This window comes from Lates calcarifer, unplaced genomic scaffold (genome assembly GCF_001640805.2).
Source record: "Lates calcarifer isolate ASB-BC8 unplaced genomic scaffold, TLL_Latcal_v3 _unitig_4148_quiver_3739, whole genome shotgun sequence".
NCBI classification, from domain to species: Eukaryota; Metazoa; Chordata; class Actinopteri; family Centropomidae; genus Lates; species Lates calcarifer.
In genome coordinates, this window is record NW_026116733.1 from 1 (window position 1) to 6167 (window position 6167).

Sequence of the window (6167 nt, forward strand, 5' to 3'; positions counted from 1 at the left end):
ACACCTACAGTTTAAATGTTACTCCACTTCTACCTGAACTGAGATGATGGTCTTCTAGATATTACATAATATTGGCTTACTACATTGAATATTGACTCACTGGTCTTAAGCATAGGTAACAATATAATTGTTGACATCCCTAGAGTTGTATTTTTCTTCTTTACAGAACCACACATACTTGTATACTCCTACAGTTGGTTATACCTACATGCAACTGTGATATGGCAAGAGTGCAATTTAAATGGCTATTAAAGGGCGACACTGTGATCCTGTGATTCTCTGACTGGCTTCACACACCCATAATCTCCACCCAGTAACCTAATTCAAGGATTCTCCATCCTTTATTCAGTAAGTCAGCTGTTCTTGCCAAGTAGTTTTTTTGTTTTAATGTACAAGCAACGCTTATTGAGAAAAAATAAGGCAGTCTGTCTGATGAAGGTAATATGAGGCTGGAGAAGTGCTCTACATGATATATGATATTTTGATATTTTGCACTTTTTACATTCAGGCACCCATGTCTAAACATGTGCTGATTATTTACTATGTGTTATTCAGTTCATTGACTCAGCTTTAAACAGTAATAATCTCTATATGCAAAGTTCTTACAACTCACATACAAAACCTTAACGGCATGGTGATAATTAATTTATACAATTTCATGTTTGAATAAGAACAAGATTTATGGTTATCATAAAATTGAGTGTCCACTTAATTTTGGCAAAGTTGCTGTATCTTCTCCGCGAGCTCCAGGCAGTGTAAGATCCTGATTTTCTCTCTCTGTAGCTCCTCAGGACTCACTTGGCCCATCAGCTTGGCAGAAAAGTGGATCAGGTCCTGCATGAAGAGACCAACAGCTCCTCTGGGTGCAGGAGGGATTTGGGTCAGAGTGCAGGACTCAAACTGAAAGTTGATGTTCTTGGCCCTGGGAAGGCCCGGTCCCGTTCCTCGATCCACGTCAGAGGTCTAGAAGGACACAGATGAAATGAATGCTTAAATGATTCTTCATTCCTGGACAAAACACAACTCTATTCAAAACATGAGTTGTTGCAGTTAGTCCACAGCAGCATTATTTCCAAACACTATCTACATGAAAACCATATCTGCAGTTTTATACTGTAACATAACTAGAGCACTAAATGTGGGATAATGTGCTGCTGAAGACAGGCTCCAACAAATGTACTGTTTCCTCCTGTTTGAGTAATATTTGTTAACTACAGTGGCCAGCTTTTAGAAAATCATGAAGCCTTTTAAAAATTCTATACAATATATATATACTATATGTTTGTCTTAAAGACTTACACCTTCAGAAGGACACAGACATGTTAGCAAAGTCAGAAAAATCTGAGTTTAGTCTCTTGATTTTTTTTTTATTTTTGAGAGTATTTATTCCTTATCTCTGTAGTAGACACACATGCAGACTTTATATTCTGTCTCACCTGTTGTCAGAGGTGAGCAGCTTTGCAGTCATCTTGCTGTAGTTACCAGAGTTTTCCTCCATGCTTGCTGCAGTTACTGACAGCTCACCAAACAACTCAACCAACCAGGTGAGGCGAGCAATACCACTGAACGCTGGGAAACCAAACCCAGGCTTCAAGGCTCCACCTTTAACAAATTCAAATATACACACATTATTACTTCATTTCCATTTAGCTTCTAAAAATCAAATGTGGTTCTTTTAGCTGTCTCTAAGAACAACCTTCCACATCTGGCTGGTGTTAATGTGACTGTACCTTTATACACACATAAAACCAGAAACATACTTCCAATATTAATTTTAAAACTGAGATGAGATGTTTTGGTTGAAATTCACAGAAGTATCAAAATAACCACAGAGACACACACACACACACACACACACACACACTCCTGTCTCTTACCTGTAAAATGAAGAGTGCCCTCCTGCAGGATTTTTCCCTGAACCTCTCTCTCAGTACTTTGTAGTCTTCTGTCAACAGCTCTATGTGTTCCTCATGGAGAATCACTCCTGACACACACACACACACACAAAGTCATTTAGTTGCTTATGAAGTGCAATCAAGAGCAATGAATCTTTACTCACAGTGGAAGATGTAGTTCACTACCCTCAAAACATAATCAATATGACAGATGGTGATACTGTATCTGAAATGAATATCTGAAATGAACTTCTGTTTCCAAGGAGAGGTAGGTCTGAATGAAACATTTCTCTGACCTGTGCCTCCTGACCTGCACATGGAACATACATGTTTACACATTATTATCCATTAGTGTCACCTTTTTCCTTGGCAATATCCCACAGCTCCACAGCTGCCTTGTAGCTCACGGTCATGGGATACTCCACACAGACATGTTTCCCTGCCTGCAGAAAAGTTCTGATGAGAAAGGAGGGGTTTTCTTGGTCAAAACAGGGCAACAAGAAGTCTGACTAGAAACTGTGTGTTGTTTTTTGATTCAAATTTAGCTTGCAGTGAGAGAAGATGTTTCATACATCTTCCACCATCCTTTTTTCTTGACACTGACTCAAGTTAGAGTAAACATTTGCATACAGGTCCAGCAGCAGATTCACAGCAACATGAGCATTCATTTAGAGTTGTTTTTCTGACCACCTGCCACTCTCATCTGAGCTCTGATTTGATCTCCTCCAGCTCCTGAGAACATATCTGGCTCTTCAGCTGCTATAAATGTAAATGACAGCAAATTGTGTTTGTAGTAAAGGAAGCAGTTCTGTCATTTTATTTTTGTGCCTTTATTTTGAAGAGCACTGCTCTTCTTCTTCGTCTACTTCCTGTCGTTGCTGCCGCTAGACTGCCCGCTCCCGTTGTTTCTGTTGGTAAATATGTAAACAAATTATTTACTTGTTATATTCTGTGTAGAAATTTATGAAGGGAATTTTTATTGTGGTTCGCTTCATGTTTTTGTGTTGTTTGCATGTCACGTAAGGAATGTCAGTGCGACGTGTGTGTGAAGATAGGCTGCTAGCAGGCTGAACACAAACTTAGCGCCCTTGGAAGCAGAAGGAGGTATGGGAAGATTAATGGTGTTCATTGTTAAACAAGTTGTTCATTTCATTTAAAACATAATTTGTGTTAAGTTTAAAAATGTAAACATGTTTCTGTACATTATTTGTGTGTAAATAATATGTACTGTGGTATTTATATTTCTGTTCATATAGTTTTCACGGTGTCAGAATGAGAGGAGAAGAAAAAGAGGAGAGAAGTAAAGTTGCACCAGTCGAAGCTCTCTGCATTTGTTTGGTTATTCCAAGTGGGCCGCTACAATAAATGCTCCACTGCGTTCACCAGCTAGTCTCTGCTGTTTGGTGCTGAGCACGTAGTGTACAGTGGGTTCCTATCATCCCATAATCTCAGTAAGATCAAGATCTCTTTGCTAAGAAAGACCTGAATACAACAGAGAGAAAGAAGAACAAACAACGAAACATAACAAAAGCACATCATATACAATCAGACATCATTAGATAGATCAAAGATCTCCATTGAAAATCAAGTTTTTCACCTTGTCGATAAGACCACAAGGTGTTTTTTAAAGATACAAAACATATCATGAGTGAAATTAGCAGTTAACCTCATGGCTGGGTATTTCCAACTTGGAACTGCACTGTACCAATAACAGTCTCAAAAACATGGATTCAGACAGCCAGGGTTTCATAAAGTCACATACCAAAGGACCAAATCTCATCAACTTGCAGGGTGAGGCGACAGAAACCTGTAAGCTCCAGTGCAAAGCAGATTTATCAGTACAGGACCGAGAGAGAGGAGCTGTGTCAGCCACTGCAAGCTAACAAACATAAACAACTAAAAGATGCTAACTACACTTATCATTCTGATACGTCTGCTGGGCGCTGATTTTTGTCCCTCAGCTGAGTCTGGGTCTGACTAAGGCTCAAACATGTTTGGCTTAATCTCAAATTTTTGTGTAAAAATTTTTATATGTAAAACAGTCAAATATAACTTTGAAACTTTGAAAACAATTCCAGAAATATAACTTCAGAAAAATGTACCCCATTTAAACCCCCCTATTTACTCTGTTTTATAATCTACTTTTCACCGCGTGTATGGCCAGTATTGTGGTATTTAACTATAGATGGTTATTCTATGGATCATTGTGATGACTTCCAACGCAGGGTGGGTGAGCGTGGCTATGAAAATAGCTTGCTAGTTCATGAGTTATTTTGTTCATTTAGTGTTTAATTCACTGCATATACTTATTTGCGACACATCAAATGCAGAGACTTGTAGTTGCTTGTTGCACACATTACCTGACACTGTCCTCATGTGAGATATTATCAGTGCAGATGAATGCTACATGAATGTCTTCTCTGCTCACCAGCCTCTTCCACTGAGATCTGACTCACTCCCGTGCTGAGTGTCCAGGCTCCTCCCTGTTGACAAAAACATCCTGATGAGAACACTGTTTTGATCAAACACGTGGTCACCTTCTAAGATAATATAGATACGGATATAGATATAGATATAGTGGACAATATCTAACAGTATTTTTAAGTGTGACTATGCACTTTGAAACCGCTGCTCCAATTTCACAAACTTTATGTGCTTTATAGTTCCATTTTGAAAAAGACATTTAGTGGTGTGATGCTGCACTGGAAACCAACAACACATCTCAAGCTAAAAAAAGCCAGAAAATGTCTGGCCATAGGTACTGTACACTGGTTTACACAAAAGAGTCACACTGATAAAATAGGCATCAGTAAGAGTAATGTGTCTAATTTAATGCACTATTTTTTTTAGACTATATGAGTAGTGTGTCTAATTTAATGCACTATTTTTTTTAGACTATATAAACTGTAACTCTAAAAACTGAAATGCATACTTACTTTATTAGGTCCACTTAGCTAAAACTAATGCAGTAGGGCTATACCCAAATCACAAGACTCAAAGTCAGCACTTCAGGTCAAAGCATAAGCTCAGTTTGGGTGGAACTGGGAGGGTATCTGAATGTGTCATGTGCTTGTGGTTCATGTTTTTTTCTTATCAACAGATATTTTTCACTTTCAGAAATATTCAGGGGCTTTTGTTCAATATACCATGCCTATATATATACAGCGCATCCAGAAAGTATTCAGACCTCTTACTTTTTTATAACTTTTTGTTATGTTATAATGACAAAGAAAACAGAATTTCAGAAATTTTTGATTTGTTGAAAAATAAAAAGTGTAACATCACATTGACATAAATATTCAGATCCTTTACTGTGACATTTAGCTCAGGGTCCTCCTATTTCTCTTGATAATCTTTGAGATGTCTCTACACCTTGACTTGAGTCCACCTGTGTTACACTCAATTGATTTGACATTATTTGGAGAGGCACACACCTGTCAGAGCATATCAGATGCATATCAGAGAAAAGCCATGTGTTGAGGCACAGATCTGGGGAAGGCACTGATAGTTCAGTGGCACACAGTGGCCTCCATTATTGGAGAGGTTTGACAAAAAGCAGGACTCTTCCTTGAGCTGGTCACTGAACAAAAAAAAAGGAAATATTTATTTTTAGGCTGCAACACAGGTGTGTGAAGGGGTCTGAATACTTTCTGAATGCATTCTGTATTATTCACTCCTCAATCCAGTTACAGTTTACACCAGCTTACCTGCACAGCAACTGCCCCATACTAAACTCCTAGAACTGCCTACATGGATCTCATGCTCCCAGTTTTTAAAACCTTTGTTCATCATCTGTGACATCAAAACACTGGATTTCTACACAGTGACAGAAATAAAAAAGATTGTGTAGTAAGGAGGATATACCAGTGTCTGGCCCAAAGTAGTTTAGCTGACTTTGCTGACATTCAGCACCGGATCTTAGAATGTTGGAGCATCCAACAGAAACATGTCACTCTGTGTTTCTATTGCTCCTCTCTGTTTCCATGAAGTTAGATATGTAGTAAGGTCAATTTAAGTTTACAGACTGCCATCCTGTTATCCTGCATTACTCTGTGTACAATGTCAAAGTGCATACAGACAACATTCAAGACAAATCAGGGGCATCTCGACTAATGATTGGAGTCATCTGTACATGCTGGCATCTGTCTGTTACCTTGATATGAATCCTCTGACAGCGAGTTTCTCTGCAGGACTGCCAGACAGTGGAGCTAACATGTCTCTGATCCTCACCCAACCTGCTGTGCCGATACCCACCACCACAGCTCCAAACAT

General features: G+C 38.8%; 1 long non-coding RNA gene and 1 pseudogene across 1 annotated transcript; one reads left to right on the forward strand and one right to left on the reverse strand.

Moving 5' to 3' along the window:
* Positions 1-597: 597 nt before the first annotated feature.
* On the reverse strand, positions 598-5428 carry LOC108896727 (biliverdin reductase A-like; annotated as a pseudogene).
* LOC108896726 (uncharacterized) lies at positions 2758-3512 on the forward strand. The gene is made up of 3 exons (XR_001963156.2): positions 2758-2809; positions 2920-2999; positions 3152-3512. It is a non-coding gene; the product is annotated as an uncharacterized LOC108896726 (long non-coding RNA).
* Positions 5429-6167: the final 739 nt, after the last annotated feature.